Source organism: Pleurodeles waltl, chromosome 4_2, assembly GCF_031143425.1.
Source record: "Pleurodeles waltl isolate 20211129_DDA chromosome 4_2, aPleWal1.hap1.20221129, whole genome shotgun sequence".
Lineage (NCBI taxonomy): Eukaryota > Metazoa > Chordata > Amphibia > Caudata > Salamandridae > Pleurodeles > Pleurodeles waltl.
This window is the reverse complement of record NC_090443.1, coordinates 297,011,613-297,030,404: the sequence shown is the minus strand read 5'-3', so window position 1 is coordinate 297,030,404 and position 18,792 is coordinate 297,011,613. Positions and strand designations below refer to the sequence as shown.

At 40.6% G+C, this 18,792-nt stretch overlaps 1 protein-coding gene across 3 annotated transcripts in view; it reads left to right on the top strand.

Annotated features, from left to right (window-relative positions):
- ATF7IP (activating transcription factor 7 interacting protein) overlaps positions 1 to 18,792 on the top strand; it is an 828,655-nt gene that overhangs the window by 15,650 nt on the left and 794,213 nt on the right. Inside the window, exon 3 of one of the 3 annotated variants that reach the window (XM_069231238.1) lies at positions 14,189 to 14,299. The exons of the other annotated variants lie outside the window; for them this stretch is intronic. The gene's annotated coding sequence lies outside the window, so the exon portion shown is untranslated. The remainder of the gene's footprint in view (positions 1 to 14,188; positions 14,300 to 18,792) is intronic. 3 annotated transcript variants of the gene reach the window in all.

Here is an 18,792-nt window from a genome sequence, read left to right as displayed (position 1 = left end):
TGTTTTACATAACCTTAGGGCAGTCTTGTGTCTCCTGAAAGCCATGTTTCTCAGCCAAGCTATTAAATTAAATATATAGTTATGTAACTATTGTATAGAGGCATAGGAAGAAAAAAGTGATTCAGATACAGAGTTGCAAAATAAATAGTTGTTCAAAGTGTCGCATCCAGGCAGCAAGACTGCTGAAGTTCTAAAGAGATTTGATGCTGCAAGGCATCTGCAGTACTCTTCTCCCGTACTGTTTAGTAAAAATTGTGCATGGTGGGTACCGCCTCCAAACGTATTATTGTATGTGATCCTGAGCTTCAGGGGGTTACCTCAGATGTTGACTGACTATGTTCTTCTAGCTCTTGTAATTCTAGTATTAGATCTGTTTTACAGACTCCACCATATTCAAGAATCTTGTCAAGTTTAGGAGTTTATACTCTACAGGATCCTCAAATTGTTTCTCTTGGGAATTCTAATTCTGCACTGCATACTGAGCACATCAACACCTATTTCCCAGTTGTTCCAACTAGTGAACCTACTTGCCGCACTGCACACGTAACAGGGAAGTTTTTGTCTTGGAATGTGGCTGGCATTAAAAGTAAATTAGTCGACTCTGTGGGGGGGGGGAGGGAAGGGGATGTTGAAACTTTTTGTATTTGCATGTTCCAGGAAACATGGGCGTATTACTATAAAGTGGAAGACCGTAGATGTGGACTCTGGCCACCTTTTTATGGCATTTGTTGACTTGAAATCTGCTTTTGACCTTGTCCCGCATCCTAAACTGGGGGAAGTTATGAGCAAAGCTGGAGTCCCCGGCTCCATGCTTAATATAATTAAAGATCTTTATTCAGGAAATTGTGCCAGAGTACGATGGGGTTTGGCAGGCGAACTGACTTCAGCATTTCCTACAGTCCGCGGTGTGAGACAGGGTTGTGTACTTGCACCCACCCGGTTTCTTTTATTTATCAACGCATGTATTCCCTATCTTTTGGATTGTTCTAGTGATGCCCCTATTTTGGGAGGGCAGAAGTTTCCATGTCTTTTATTCGCTGATAATACTTTGTTACTTTCTCGAACAGCCATGGGCCTTTCAAGTTTGCTCGCAAGATTTGTGGAGTTTTGTAAAGATCATGGTCTGGAAATCAATTCACTAAAAACGAATTATATGGCGTTTGGAGACAAAAAGCATAAATGAAAAGACCTTTTTATCTAGAAGGCGCCTTACTGGAAAGAGTGGGCACCTCTGACTACTTAGGTGTAAAACTAGAAGATTTTCACTACTGGCATGCCCACCATCAGAAATCATTAATATGCCTGAAGCAAAGGGCGGACGGCATTGTGAGATTTGCAACCCGATCCCATAGTTTTGCCTTGACTCCTGCTCTCGCAATATACAAAGCACAAGCTGGGGGGGCTTTGTATGGTGCTGAGTTATGGGGCTACTGCAATTTGGAGGATCTGGTAAGGGCGGAAAACCAGTTTTTAAAGACGCTGTTAAGAGTTCCTTCAAGTACTCCCTCCTTGCCTATCCGAATGGATTTAAATCTTTTTCCAGTTAACCAGATCGCTGCTTTAAGGCCACTACTGTTCTGGATCCGGTTATGGTCATCTAATGCTCTTACCCACATTTAGATGTGGGTTGCCCAAGTTGATGGGCACCAATTTTAATGCCTAAATCAAGTGGTGTGCTTATGTTGAACGGTCCTTATTTCATCTTGGCCTGGGGTCCTATTGGAAGGATCCCTCTTCTATTCCCAAAAATGCCATTCAGACCTTGAAGGATGCTTTCTGGCTTAAAGTTCAAACTGCACAATTGACTGAAGTTGTGCCCTCTTCCATGACTGATCGGTTTCTGCACTTTAAATGTCACTATGCGTTTGAGCCCTTGATGGATGCAGTACTCTCCATTTGCGCATGCTCTTCATCAGATTTAGAATAGGGTCTCTTCCTTTGTGCTTTTTAACTTACAAATGGCCGAACTCTACTAACAAGTCTAAGTTATGTCCGATGGGCTGCAAGCATGAAGAGACGGATCTTCATGTTCTTTTTCAATGTCGTGCATATGGTAAACAGAGGGCCCTCTGGATTATTCCCTTATGTAAACAAAGGGGTTTTAGGAATTGTTTAATTGCTGAGAGAGTATTTGAATCAGACCCATCTGTGCAAATAGTTTGTTCTGTGGCACAATTCTTTGAATCAATCTGGCGTTTTAGATTAGCGATTTTAAAGATTAAGACTTGGTAGAAGATTTTTAGAAGCAGGCATATGGTGCACAGCCGTTGTATTTAAGTGCAAGTCCATTAGATCGATGTTTTAGTGGGGACTGGGTGTTTTTAAGCATTATATTTATGGAAAAATAAACTTTTTCAATGCTATTGTTTTATCCTGTTTTAATATCTCACTTCTTAGAGTTTGTAATTTATCCTATTTGCACTTTTTTTTTTTACAATTTCTTTCCTGTACTGTACTCTTATGGTATGTTTTTACCGAAATAAAGTAAAGTGATGATGATGAGTTTCTTTTTTTCCCTGTACAGGCTATTTAGCTGGCTGTGAAAAACTGAAATTGTTAATTTTTTAAAACTTTCTTTTTATGTAGAAACAATGATTTGCAAGAAAGGCGTCTCTTTTTATCCTGTCATGAGGAACTGGGTGTTTTAGGCGCTTTTCCGTTTTTACTGTGCTGCACCCCACACTAGTTCAGTCAGTGCAGCAAATGCATTGCAAATGTTTGTATCCAAATAGACTTGAGCACAAGTCCAGGCAAATCTGATACTTTGTGTCACCTGTCCGTTTTGCATTTTTTGGTGTCCCTGGGATGCACCCACCAACAATGTGCTATTGTTTGAGTGTATGGACGAGAAATATTAGTTAAAACATCTTAACTATTAATCTATTTCTCCAGTGTGTGTTTTCAGAGTGTTTATGATATTCATGAACCCAGCAATACTCCTGTGTGTTTATGCCATTGTTGAGATAAAAAGAATAGGTCAGTAAGTAAGTACATTAGAAGTCTGAATAAAATGATTTGAAACAATTCCTAGTGCACAGCACATTTGTTTTACAATAGAAAACGTTTTGGCAGTTGCAGTGTTATTTTGCTTAAAGAGTTGTTCACTGTAACATGTTTTGCTTAAAAGTGAATGGGCAAAGACTTTGCATCAAGGTTTCTGAAAACGTTGAATATATTGAGCAATAACAATGAACTGACAGTTGATTAACCCAGCTCGGTGAGTGGTATTGAACTGCCTGCTTTGCAGCCAGTTCACCACTGTCAACTTTTTATGGCGGTTGTGCACCGCCATGCCATTGGCGGTGTGGGCTTTCCGGCCAGGTTCCAAATGACCACCAAAGTCTTTGGAATCATGAGGTGGAGTGACTCCTTCTTGATGATACTGCACATGGGCAATGACTGCATTGTTAGATTGTGTTCTCTCCGTCGTCTGGTTCAGACGTGGGCTTGTGCTCCACGTTGGGGCCATCTTCGGTTCTCTTTTTCAGTTCTAAATCTGTCTACTGTCGGTATTGTGATCAATAGCTTTTCTCCTGTCAGCACGTCGGGTAGGACGGACTGACTGTCTGGTTGATGCAACTTTGTTGCAGACTCCAAAGGACCTCGCCCTCCAGGGCCTTCGAACTCCGTCTCCAGTGAAGTCTCCATAGAATGCCCTCCTGGTAATGGAACGAATGCCATTGCGTTTCTGCATGCATTATCACACAAAATACCCATGTACCAGCTCCCATCAAGTCTGTAACCTGTCTGTCTCTCGCTCGCTCTCTCCCACACGGAAGTGGATTGAGAGGCCTGGCGCTCATTCTGCTTGCAGAAGATGCTGTAAGATTATCAAGCACACAGCTTGGAATGTAGCGGAAGGCCGATGATGACAATCCCGACCTCTTCAAATGTCAAGATATCCAGGAGGAACAGCATACAGAGGCTTTGGTTGCTGAAGAGAAGGCATTTTCGGTCGAGGTCATCTCAGCATCCAACCCGGAGTTCGAGTTTGAAATCACAAATGTGAAGCTGGAGCTCTCACAGTGAACACAGTACTCCTGCCCCTCAGCCTTCATTTGAGCATTCCAAAAGACTGATTCCTCCAGAACAAGAGGCCTTTAGAACACCACTGCTTGTAGTCCTTGGTTGGCACCAAGAATCAAGTTTGGACGCCCCATCTTCTGGCTCTGCGCCGAAACACCACCTGAAGCCTAAAATGATGGTACCAACAACTTCGGCTCCTATGCACCCATTAATGCTGAGTCAACTGTTGTCATCCACAACTTGGGTGCCAAGTGGATTCCTCGATGAAACAGAAACTTGTCTCCGAGCTGAAATCATCGAGGTCGACACCCAAAACGACCAACAGTGAAGCCTATTCTCTATAAACTACAGGAGAGACTAAATTCTCTGCAGCAACAAATCCAGATCCAGGAGGACTGGATTCTAGCCACACCTCCGCCTACTTTGCAGCCATCTTCCAAAAGATAATTTTCTTTTCAAGAGGCTTTCAAAATGCAACAAGATGGACAAGGCCACCAGTCCTTTGATGCCTCTACCTCCACCACGTCCACCACCACTACCACACATGCCATCTTCACCACAGTCTGACATAGATCACTTAGACCCCCCCACCCCTCCCAAGGGATACCCTGGTGGCAATAATGGTCCACATAATACTTGGGATGACTCTTTCCATGTACCATCAGACACTGACTCCTGCGACTGATACAATGGTAACTCTCCAGAGGACATGGACCCGGACTTATTCCCCTCATGCCTATCACCTCCTTATGACTCCACAATATACCAGGAGCTCATAGCTAGAGCAGCTACATTTCATGGCGTTAAACTTTATGGGGAACCTCTGGAAGAAGATTTCCTATTTGAGACGCTATCCTCCACACATTGGGGGGGGCACACAGTACCTGCCCATGCTCAAGGGAATATTACGCCACATGAAAGACCTATTCAAGGATCATGTTAGGGCTTGTGTAATTACTCAAACCCTCTCCCTCATACCGTGTATACAGTAGAGGGCATGTACCACCTGATTCCTTCGTAGTCACCAGTGCCAGGAAAAGGGTCAACTCTAGTGTCTAGTGATAACACGCGGCTTCGCAATGTATGTAAGAGAACAGACGCAGTGAGTAAAAGATTTGCATCTCAATTTGCAAACTAATGGTGCATCGTCAGTTCTATGGGTCTCTTGGCCAGCTGTGACCATGCTCACTGGGATGAGATGGAGGAGCTTCTCCCACATCTCCCTACTGAGCACTGGAAAATGGGACAGGAACTAGTGGCAAAGGGCAAACTCCTATCCCATACATCAATATAACGTGGCCTTGATTCTGCTGACACTGCAGCCAGAAGCATAACACTAGCATCCACCTTGGACGACATGCTTGGATGCGTAATTCAGGCTTCATGCCTCACTTCCAACAGAATATGTTAAATGTCCCTTTTGTCAGAGAACCTCTTTCTGCTCCCCAAGTCGATGAGACCCTAGAAAAAAATAGAGATTGTGAAACAGCAAAGTTCATAGGGGTCCTGCAAAAATCTACACATAGCTGGAACAACCAGAGGAGCCCCTATCGCGGAGGGTCTAAAACTACTACTCCAGAAGCCTTTACCTCATACCAGCGTGGTGAGCGCCAATACTCCCTCCACCAAATCCTACTATAAAGGCTCCTATAGAGGGAACAGCACAAAGAGTAGAGGGAAAAGTGCTCACTGACATGGTGCCACCACTACCAGCAAACAGTGAATTTCTTTGCTTTCCCCCTCATCATACCACAGCTGCTGGGGGGTCGCATATACACATTTCTACCCACCTGGCAAGCAATAACAAGAAGACCAGTGGGCATTGAATATTATCCAACATGGTTATTGTCTGGAGCCTCTTAGCACACCTCCCAGAAATCAACCTCTCACTCATAGGCTTTCAATAAAACATCAATCCTTACTCAAACAGGAGGTCAAAACTCTCCTTCTCAAAGGAGCAGTAGAAACAGTCCCTCTCTAAAACCAAGTTTTAGAAGTATACCATCCATACTTCCATACCCAAAAAGGATGGTTCTCTGCGGCCAATCCCTCGATCTAAGGCCACTGAACAAATATATTCATTCAGAGCATTTTCACATGATTATTTTGCAACATAATTTCACTACATCAACAGGGTGACTTTATGACTACACTAGATCTAAAAGGCAGATATTTTCACATACCAACACACCCAGCCCATTATAAATATCTCAGGTTTATGGTGGGTGAGAAACACTACCAGTTCAGATTCCTTCCCTTTCGGTGTCACAACTGCTCCACGGGTATTCACCAAGTGTCTGGCTGTAGTAGCGTCCCATCTCCGTAAACAATAGATGCAAGTGTTTCCCTACCTGGACGATTGGCTTATGAAAGTTACAAACCCATCAACAGTGTCACCAGTATACTTGGGGAAACAACAGACCTACCTTACAGCCTGGGATTCACAATCCGTGTTCCCAAGTCCCACTTACAACCTCTACAGATACAACCATATCTGGGATCAATTCTGAATACACAAATCAGGCTAGCTTATGCCAATTCTACCAGAGTTCACAATATTCATTCCCTGTTACCTCAGTTTCAACCAAATCAGTAGATAAGTGAAGACAGTCTTGCATCTTTTAATATAGTTCCCCATGCCCGCCTAAACATGTCTGTTACAGGAATGTCTAGCTCATCTGTGATCTCAGTCACAGGGTCACCTACAGGATCTAGTGTTGGTAGATTGCCAAACGTATTATTCTCTGCAATGGTGGAAACCCAACATGTTGAAGGGGTGGCCTCTTCTGGACCCTGTTCCCCACATACCTCTCGCAATGGATGCCTCACTCACGGGATGAGGTGCATATCTGAAAGATCTCATGATACAGGTTATATGAGATGTCAAGCACCAGGGTCACCATATGAACTTCCTCGAGTTTCAAGCTCTCCACCTAGCCTTGAAAGCTTTCCTTCCTCACCTCATTCACAAGGTTCTGCTAGTCAGGAGAGACAACATGACAGCCATGTATTATCTACAAAACTGGGGGATGAAGGGGGGGATGAAGGGGGTGGGGCAACTATCGCAGACCACCTGGAAATGGGCTCTGCATCACAGCATTCACCTGATAGCAGACTATCTCCCAAGCACGGACAGAGACTTTGTAGTTCTGCTAAGCAGGATGCAGCAACAAGTCCACAAATAGGAACTCCACCTACTCCTACTTCCACAGATGGGGGCTCCCTCAAATAGACCTTTTTGCAACCGCAGGAAATGAAAAATGCCAAACCTTTACCTCAATATTCCCACACTTACTATCCAAGGGAAACGCACTATGGAAGAGGTGGTTAGGGATATTTCCTAACACACTCCCTCCTTTCCCTCTCCTTCCATTTCTGGTTAGGAAGTTCAGGCATTGTCTCTCACAATAATCCTAGTAGCTCCCACCTGGACTCATCAACCCTGGTTTATAACTCTCCGGAGTTCCCCACGAGATGCTCCCAAACAGGCTGGACCTTCTCACTCACGACCATGGGGAAATAGCACACCTGAATCCCAAAACTCTTAACCTAGCAATTTGGCTCCTGAGGTTTTAGAGTTTGCTTACCTTAATTTGCCACCAGAATGTATGGACATTATTAAAGAAGTCTGTATACCTACCACTACAGCTTGCTATGCGGCAAAGTGGAAATGTTTTGTCTGCTACTGTCACTCAAAACAAATCGGTACTTTTAAAGCCACTGTAAAAGACATTGTCTGCTACTGGCTTCACTTACAAAAAGCTGGTTAGCGTTCACATCTATCCGATTGCATCTCGATGCAATGGCTGCCTATCTACAAAATAGGCAACACTTTCCTTTTGTTCAAAGTCCCAGTGATTTAAATCCTTCATGGAGGGGTTCAAAAGACTTTTTCCACCACTGGTTCCACCAGCATATTCATGGAGCCTTAATTTAGTTCTCACGTGACTCTTTGGCCCGCCATTTAAACCCCTACACTCTGCCCCCTTCAATTCCATTCTTGGAAGGTGGCATTTTTAGTCTTCATCACTTCACTTAGATGTGTTAGTGAGCTCCAGGCTTTAACATTAGAAGAACCTTCCTTCAAACTACACACAGAGTGGTTCTCCGCACCTACCCTAAATTTCTTCCGAAAGTGGTTTTACCTCAAACAATCCATTGAGTTAGGAGTTTTTTTTCCCCACAACTCTCCATACATTAGATGTTAAAATAGGCCTTATGTTGTAGATTGATAGAATTAAAGCTTCCAGAAAAACTAAACATTTTGTTGCTTTCTCACCTCCACATAAAGGCAACCCTATGTCCAAATCAAGCCTGGTCAGACTGATAGTAAAATTCATTCAAACTAGTTATGCTAAAGCCAAAAGACCTTCACCAACTCCTAGAGGATACTCTGCTGGAGAAAAAGGGAGCATCCTCGGCTTTTCTAGGAAACCGTTCCATAGCTGACATGTAAAGCAGCGACCTGGTCCACACCACACACCTTCACCAAGCATTGTGTGGATGTTGCACACCAACAAGCCAATGTAGATCAGGCAGTGCTATGTACTTTTCTTTTTCTCAAACCACTGCAACACCCACTCTTGAACCAATGCGTCTGTGGGGGACTGCTTCACAGTCCATGCAGAGCATGTGTATCTATAGCCACTCATGCCTCAAACAGAAAATGTTTCTTAAGCTTGGGAGAAAACAATGTCCACTCCTGTTACTGAGCAATGTCTCAGTAGTATAGGCCTACGCCTAGTGATCTGCCATTTTTGTCTAGAGTTTTAATTCATAAATGTTTGTGGAAGTTTTGGCCTCTAAAGTACAATGGTGGCTTACACAGCTATTCCTCCTGAAAGAGAGCTGAATCAGCTGAATTTCTATATAGCAGCGTCAGGATTACCAAAAAAGTATGTCTTGCATCCTTCATTACCTGGCGTCTTGCCAAAAATCACAAGGAAGTCTGCAACTGGAGGGCAGTCAGCTCTTTTTTTGATGTCCTAACTATACCTCGTGGTTAAAATATGAGTTGGTGAGGGCTTCACCCCAGTGGCCTCTGCGTAGAAGCCACTCTAGCACAAGCAGGCTTGCAAGCTGGGTTTTATGGTTAATATGAAGAAATTACATCTTGTTAATTTCCAGTATATTAAGTTTGTTATAATTGTAGATCCCATTCAGCTCATGACCTTTCCTCTGAAAGTAAACTGGTTTATATATCTTGGATTTATTTGAATTCATACATTTGCCTCCTGCAAGGTCTGTTCTGCTTTTGCTAGGTCTCTTGGCATATTGCATTTTTCGGATTCTCTTTGCAAGTCTTTAGATGAGGTGTCTGAGAAAGCAGTGAAATGTTCTACAGCAGTCTGAGAGATGGTATTTTGATTTCTTCTCTGCTTCTTACTTTGCTTTCCTGGTCCAATCTGGTGATAACCGCATCTGGCTGCCTTTTGAGATCACCCCTTCTTCAAATGACAATCACAGATGGGTCCCTGTAAGGTGGAGATGCTCCTCTGAATGATATGTCTGTTTATTATCATTCATTGGTCCAGGAAGGAGTCCAAGAATGGTATTGTAAGGCTGTGGGGCTTGTTAGGATATTTATTTGCAGATTGTGTACTTGAGGGCCTAAAGCCTTCTAACAGACGCCACAAATGTAGTGTTAACTGATCAAGCAGGGCTTTCTGTGGTACATGAAGTTGTGCAAAGAGACGTTTCAGATTTTGGACTGGGCGGTACACAGGAAAGTTGGTCTGTCAGCAACTCATCCAGTGAGAAGCAAGAATCGGACAGCGGAATTCCTCAGCAGGCTATGCTCTTCCAGTCATGAATGGGAGCTTCGTCTGTAGGTGTAGTAGAGTTGTTTGAGTTGGGATTTCTGGTGCGAGGATATTTTTTACACCACCAGTTAGAGTACAAAATTGAGCTCCATTTTGACCTCTGGAGTTTTCTAGAAGGACTTCTGTAGGTGATGCTTGTTTTCAAGGATGTTCCCACTGAGTTATGCAGGTCCTTCAGTTCTCATTCTGAATGGCTCAAATGCTTCTGGTAGCATAGGATTAGTCCAGGACGCTATGGTAACCAAGACCTGTTAAAGCTCTATTAGTTGCCTTCGCATCAGCTTCAATTAAGAGACAATTTTATATTGCACATGATGTGTTGCAGTTCCATCAGTTGCTTTCACCTTCGGTTTTATTGAGAGAGGATTTTATATTGCAAAGGCTGGGCACATTGTTACCGCCCAATGTGTACATTGTTTGAGAGCATGGATCTTGAGAGCTTGGACCTCTCCGTGAAGGTCTTGGTAGACTTGCAGCTTGCTAGACATCCATCCACTACGTTTTTGTATTTTTTTTTTTAATTTATTTATTTATTTTATTCTAATCACTGAACAATATTTACAACTTGTTTTGGCCTAATTCAATTAAACCTTTTTTCTATGCAGACTTTGCATATTCTTCAGTTTGCCATGTCTTTAACCCAGAAAACAGTCTTAACATGGAACTGTTAAGGGTTATGTAGCACCCGAGAAGGGCTATGCATTTAAATTACCTCTAGTGATTAGGTTTGTGAAGGGTTTGCCTAACAGATTTCTGCTCACTCCTATTCTGGCATTGGATTGTAATTTCAATCTTGCTTTTCGCATGGACCTTCTTTTTGAGCCTCTTCGGTCACCTCCTTTACAGTTCTTTGTCTTGAAAGATGGCTTATTTGTTAGCTACAACCTCTGCTAGGAAAGGTTGGAAATTAAAGGCTCTTTCCTCTTAACCTCATCATACTCTATTTCTAAGAATGGTGTTATATTCAGGGTTCTGTAGTTGTTTCTTAGTGAGGTTGCTTCAAAGTTTCATGTTGGGCAGATTGGTTGATTCTTTTATCTTCTAAAGATGAAGACTGTATTCTTCGGCTTGATTAAATTTAATTGTACCCAAGCACAATGTTATGTTGCTCGGGAGATATATTCCTCTTGATACATTTTTCTTGGTATGCACTATGTGAGTGAGCGTGACACCTCAGGGTAATCAAGAGGCAACATGCCCAAAAGAAATGGGCCAGAATGTACAGTTTAAATATTATTACTGCACCTACACTGGCTAAAAAGCTGTATATTTGTAGAAGTTTTGGAGATGGTTGATGGAGCTCATGAAATAATCACACTTCAAGAGCTGCCACTGAACATATGCTTCGAAGTGGAAAGCCTGTTAAGTACCTATATATGAAGAGATACCTACACCACGTGCCTCTCCTCTCTCCCTTTCCCCGAAATGGATTTCCTCAGCATCCACTTATAGGATGCAAGCGGAGCATTGGAAGCAATTGTGGCTCTTTAGATCGAGCGCAAGCACTCTGGCCTGTTGTAATGTATCTGTGGGCTTTTAACCACACCCACTGCTCGCCCATCACTATCAGTTGTTCATGGGCTTGCCTTTCAAAAATCTTTTTGGTAAATGCTTTACGTATGTCCCTCCTTGAGGCAGTTTTGACACCACCTTGGCCATCGACCCTGTTACATGGATAATTGCACTTTTGGCGATACGTTTGACTGCAAGTGAACTTCTTTTTCCTTTTGTGTCTCCTTCTTGCTCATGCTCATTGCGGCCATGGCGCTTTGAATTGGCTGGCTTATGTCAACTGTTCTACGTCTCATTTTCAATTTATGTGACAAGAAAAGGCCAGTTAGGAATTTACAATGCTAATAGCTCTAACTTGAGCAAATGTGAGACCCATTGCATTGCAAATGCTTGTTTAATATAGCTGCTCAAAATGTTAGTGCTGCTCCTATTTAAATTGGTGAGAGCCATACGTGCTCTTATACTCGATGAGACTTTTCTCTCTCCCGCATAGTCATTACCCAAAACTCCCCTTTCCACTCTTTAAGACACAATGGAATACGTTTCAGTGTTCATCAAATAAGGAAACAAAGTAAAACCTGGTTGATGTGCATATACTAACTTTGCTCTGAGCAGGTTTTACTGTCTAGAGAAACAACTACAACCGAAGATAGAGAACATTGTCAGACTGTTCAATGCAATAATAACTATTGCAGCCTCTCTACTTGCCTGCCAACCAAAATCTATAAGGGGTTCTACATAAAACTTCCCATTCACACTGGACAGTTTTTGCTAGGTTGGGATTAAGTGAAAGCCATTTTTTTTTTTAAAAGGCTCCACTTGGACAGCAGGAAATACTGCACCTGAGAATTCATGGAAGCAAGGCTGTCATTATAAGACTACAACACTGTACTGAAAATGAGACCTTGAAAGAAGTTTCAAATGACTGGAAAAGGAACACATTTGCCCTTTTACATACAAAGCATGGTAACGTATACTGCAATAAAGCAGCAAACAGTACATTGGTAGAGCCCTATTAAACAGTGTCTGTGAAAACATCACTTCACATTTAATTAAATTAAGTACAGATTTAGATTTGCTGTTCATAGTTTGATCTTCATTCAGGAATGACCTGTGGGTCTATTTGTGGGTCTATTTTTTCCATACTGCCTTCTAGTATATTACCTTTCCTAATTTTATTTCTGTTGAAAGTCTTTTCCTATAAAGTCAGGGTTTTATATTGGTAATTTGTAAAAGGTTTACTGTAACCTTCTTGCTTATTTCCAAAACAACCTCATTATTGATGTTTGTTGTTTAGCAGCATTAAAACCTTTACTTTTACTATACTTTATTTTCATATTTTCTTTAGGGGTTAGACGTTTTCCACATATACTAACCTGCATTTTCAAAAAGACCCCATATTTTGCATGATGAGAGGATGTTCGAGTGATGGAGAATGTGGTGTTTCAATATCTTCATTACTTTTATTTCTTTAAGAAGTATTTAGCAGCCATTTGTAAATTATGTTTACAACTTTATTGAAGAATGATGAAATCCCAAATGCACTTTAAAGTGAAAATTGCCCTAAGCTGGCCTTGGTTGCGTTAGTTTTAGACAGTTGGATACTTTTTACGTTACCCTCTAGTCTGTAATTCAGTTTTACTTTGAATATTTTATTTTTCCATGGATTGTTTAGTTAAATAAATAATGTACTAGGATTACTGGGACATATGTCTAACCAGAATACCAAGTGTTATTGGCATTGTGTCTGTTAGTCTTTAACTATGCAGTGCAGAGTTCTCCCATCAATTCACCTCTTTAGTTGTGAGTAGAAGGTAAAACTTCTACGTTGTCAGCAGCTTGAAGCTTTATACTATGCTATCAAGCGTATATGTATATTACAAATGTAAGTTCTTAGATGTTAAGCTAGTAATTTGGGAGGGGGTGGCTTTTTTTCTTGTAAATAGTCATACGTGTGTCTTTAACAGACACCTGTGCTTAAAATACTTCCAAACATGTAGTATCAAGAAATTTTCATTTAAACTATGTAAAACTACATTCATATCACCAAATATTTATTTCACTGGCCTCATCTGTTTTTATCTCTCTCTCCCCTGTTTGGTCACTGAAGAGTTTGCTTAATTATACATATTGTTGCTCTTCAAACATGTGCTGTGAGTCTTACTGATGTCACAGCAGTTACTGGCAAACTCTGTTTTCTTACTCTTTTACCTCCGTGATGTTATTGATCAGGGATGATGTTACAGATAGAAATGCATTTCAAATCTAGACATCTTTTTTTAAACGAAATCGATTTATTGAATGGGAGCCCCACTCGTATATTTAAGTAACAATGTCTGTCTCTACTCCTGTTATTTCAGTAACATTGGTTGAATTTGTCATGATCCTTTCAAATGGTTGTATCTTCAGTTTGGTTGTGTGTGTGAATGGCATATTGGTCATGGTGGTTTCTGTTTTATAAATACGTTGGCAGGAACTCTTCTACACAAATAATTACTATGTTATTAATGTCCCTGAGAGTGAAACATTTTGTACTGCTCAGTCTTCTTTTCTTTTAAACCGAGTGGAAAGTAAAGCTTTGTCTGCTTTTAACAAGCCTTTCTATCCTACTCATTGCACCTAGTGTATATTTCCCCTCCCTTCAGCAGTTATTAAGTTGTCAGGCTTTATTTGACTCTCACTAGCTCTGGAGTTTGGGTGTGAAAGCCAATCTGTGCATAGTAATAATTTGGGTTCAGACCATACTTTGCCTTGAGCATTGGCTGTCTCTTGAAGACGGGTGAGTCCTCACTCCTGTTTGATCAGTTGATTTCTTGCATTCCCTGCAGCGATTTTAGGTATAGAATCCAGAGTCACTTATATTATCAAAACAGCTGATGCTTTTGGCTGCTCACGTGAGCCAGTTCTTTAACATCATGTGTCAGGATTCATGGCTGAAGGTAAATAGTTCACTGTTCATTTTTTTTAAACACTGGTTACTAAATGGGAATTTATTTAATTGCTTCTGGATACTTTACCCTTCATGAATATCTATGTTAATAAAATGAAATGTCATAGATCTGTCTGTATATTTGGGGCTGATCTTCTTTAAATCTTCAGAATAAATATCTTCATTGGGATCACAATTTGCATTATTTATTGAGATTAATATTTAATCTTAAATTTTCAGTACGTTTAAATTCATTTTGCTCAATATGTGAATATCTTTCCATATGTGCATGGATTTTGATGCTCTTTTTTTCCAGATTTACGGTGTTTAAACTAATTTATTAATTCTGCAGCCTAGTCAATTGAAATTCTGAATTCAGCACTTCAGAACATTTTTAAATGTTGTATATCTTGAACCAAATTGTATGTTATTCGTTGATAATACTGACTGTTTAAACATTTTCTGCATATTCAAGCCTTTGTACCTACATTTGAAGTGCGTTGATAATCCAAATGTGACTGTTAAAACAAACAACTGAATTCAGAAACAGTAGACCCAATACTAATAAATGGAGTGATTTATTTTTTGTGGCTAATTGGTACCAACCGTGAAGAGCCATGCTCTTAGTTGTAAAATACTCCACTGATCTGCAGGAGCCAATTTAAAATCCCACTAACCTCTAGCAATGATGAATGTTGCAGTTGCTATTCAGCTTATTAGAACATGTTTTATTATATTTTGTTGTTCAGTCTTACTCCTATTGCCTGGAAACAAGTCTTACTTAAGGAAGAAAAGGATAGTTACAGACCTGGATGATTCTAAGATGATTGTCCGGCAAGTGTGTTTTGGACAGTGGTAAAATGTCAAGTACTGAGATTAGTATGCTCTGTGTTTTAGTTTCACATGTGTTGACACCTTATACTTAATTTTGGCTATCATGTCTGTAACCAACATGGCCTGGAGTCTCAATTCTTAGGGATTGTGATTATGGCTTTGTAGAATGATCTTTATCAAGGTTCAGCTGTCTGCGTCTTGGGAGAACGGAAAGAAGGCTTCATCTCCGATCATGCTCCCAGGTAATGGCCCTGTTACAATGTATGTGTTCTACTGTACTCCTTTCCGTGGTAGAAGGTTGTGCAGGGCCTTCTAAAGACTAATGCAATAAACTGTGGGTGCTTCTGTCTGATGTTTCATGCAAGCAGTATTGCTTTGCTGCTGTAGGTTTTAACTGCCTGGCTTTTCATGCTGTATTTATCACGCTAGCTCTGATGTTCCACATCAGAAGTAACTGCTTTGTTCACTATCTGCAGCATATACACAGTGGTAGTTCTTGATCATATGATTGGTGTACTCGAGTAGTGATACATGAGTCTTTCCAACTGTAATATGAGTTGCTAGAGATTACATAAGGCCTTGAGCATTTTGGAATGTGCTTTTAAAGAGCAGTTTTCATTACTCTGATTTTATTTATTTATTTTTTGCTACTAGCTACCACTTTGATTCACAGCAGACTGTCTGGCTATTTATAACTCCTTGCCAGTTATGGCAGTAGGGCTTGTTCATTGCAGGGACTTGTTTTCAGTATGGCCTTGAGCAGGGTTGAGTGCCTTATCCTGTGGGTATTACTCGCCCTCGCTGCAGTTATTAATATGGGTCTATTGAGTATTGTTTTACTCAAACCAGTCACACACCTATCCAGGTCCATGCATGTCGCAGTCTCTATTGTGTAATTATCACTTATGAACATTTCACTGCACTTTAGAGGGTGGAGTGCTTGCTACTGTCTGGGCCGCTGTATTTTATGTATGCTGCAGATTGCAGCCATTTTAGATTCAGGACCCTGAGCTAGCTGCTATTCTCAAAATGGCTGCTGGTAGCTCCTGATGGGCTGCTGATTCTTGCCATACAAATTACCCAGTTTATAGTCTTTTTATGGCCTCTGTCGATTTGATAATCTTTCTTTTGAGGTGACTATTGATTCATTCATATATACACAACTGTATTTATTTAAGCCAATTTTTTTTTTATTTCAAAATTATTTTTTCTGCTTTTTTGTTGCAGCGTTCCCTTAGTTTTTCTTCTGTTAGATTTTTTTTTTTTGCTTTTTGAGAAATGTAATATTGTTACAACCGTACCTTGCCGTTTTGTGTGTTATGCCCACATTCCTTGATCCTAAGTCCTCATTTGCAAGGTGAAGTATGCACACTAGGGGATTCAAGGTCCATGTCTCTCTAATAATGGGTGAGAGCCTACTGCCGTCTAGTAGAAGGCCAGAAGTGTGTTGTCACCTGTGATAAACACTGTTTCAAGAAAGGCTTTATATGAATGTATTTTCGATCTAGATCTATTCACAGAATCATCCAGATTATTCTGTTTATTTTTTATTAAAAAAAATTGAAAATAAATGAAATATTGTCCATTAGAATTTGATGTTTTTGTTGATCTTGCTATTGTTGTGTGTTCTATAGCTTTTATCTTCTCTGGTTTTCTAAGCTGGTCTTTTGTTTTTGTCATTGCTTCTCTTGTTCCACTTGAGGTGTCATGGATTTGTTTAGTGTGTCATGTTGGTGCCCTGCACACGATCAGAGAAGGCTAAATATTTTGCAAGTTGGCACTAACTTAAGAATAGAATATATTGCCACATTTGCATAGAATATGAGATATACCATGATTATCAAGACCTCAAAATTGAATAAATAACCTTTATTCCATGCATAAACCAATTGAAACTTTTTTTTTAAAAGTTTGGCAGAAGTGACCAATTTAGGACTGCGGTTCATTGTCCCTGTGAACACCGTTCTTGGTTCTTCATGTAGGCTGGAATTTAAGTTTATGCTTAAGTTTCCTTTGCCAGTATAGTTTGTACGTATGGCTAAAAACAGCTGCTCAGTCAACACAATTTGATTTGCGTGTTTCAAGAACCCATCAAAAGTATAGAGTCATCAGTCCTAATGTTGTACTGGCACACCTTCTCTAGTTTTCTCTTTTCTTTTTCGATCTATCAATTAGTCCCTTCGTGCATTTCAGAAACTAAGGTAAAGGACATATGTGTTCTTGGGGGGAAAAAAACATTATTTACTTCCTGTTTTCAGGTTCTCTGCCTTGTCTCATGCGTAAATAGGAAGACTTAACACCTTGGCCTGGATTACGATTTGCGTGATAAAATAACAGATTTTACTGTTGCTGACAGGTAAAATCACCTAAAGCTCAGGAAAAATTGCTTTATTGGGGGTTATTTTCATGTCCTCTGGCCAGTTGTAACAATTTTACTGCATGTTCTCTCCTGGCCCCTGAAGCCACACCCCCTCCGCTGTCAGGCTGTGAAATCACATAAAAACTGTGCATGCGTGGAGATCCTACGTCAACAGGAGAGGACTTCACCATTGAGGTCATTTTTTATATGCAAGTGATAAAATGACATTGATCCTCACTATTTGCTTGGGCTGCAGCAGGAAATGGCTTCCTATTTGTGTTAATTTTGAGGCTGTGCCAATCACTTTGAAAGCTGTCTGTTTAATATCTGTTAACTATCATTTGCAATCCATTTTGCAACTTTCTGCAATTGATAATCTTGCGCCAAAGAGATTAAGACATTATAAATTCAGGTTCTGGGACCGGAGGCTGTAAAGAAGAGACCTATCTAATGGGACATTTAATGAACAAAACAAGTGCTAATACATGGGAAACTTTGGAAAAATGTTAATGGCCAAAGTAAATGCTGTCTGACTAGATGACTATAAGAAGTTGTTGCAAGATTTTAAAGCATCCGGTTCGGGACTTGCTTGTCAAATACCGAAGGGAGTGTCTGGCAACCAGAGGAATGCGCTAGAACTCAGATTGACATTTAATTCAATAAATCTGGTTCATAATAAACCACGCCAACATTGAACGTGGAGAAGAGACCCCTGGTAAGTGCAAAGTTAAGGTAACCTTCATTTAGAGTATTATTATAGGATCTGGAAAAAAATAACTGAATACCCCCCCCAATAAATTCCCCATTAATTATATTTGATGAAAAACGTGTATGAACAAACTAATTACTGTTCTATAATGTATAATGATAAATATAAATCTATACCTGCATTACCTTTGCAAGAGACAGCAATAAAAGAGGAGGATCAGACATAAAAAATACATGCTCCACTAGCAAAATGGCCAAAAGTACAATCTACTAAAAAACGTTTTTGTAATAGACAAAAGGCAATTCCAACAACCGTTACTGTCACAAAGTCTGGATTCAACAGCTACTGCAGCTTCGCAATCTTCTGTTGTGCTGCCTTCAATAAATACACATCCAATCTGTGTTTCACTGAGTACTGCAAGAAAAACAAGCATTATCGCTGTATTTAGTAGTGAGCAGTACTGAAACCCAAGCCAGTGTTCCAATATCGAGAGGGTTTCTCGTGGGACTAGTACAACTACATCGTGTGCATTAACCACACCTCAAATATCCACTCCAGAGCCACAAATGGGAAATGGTTGAGGTGGAAGAGAACAAGAAAA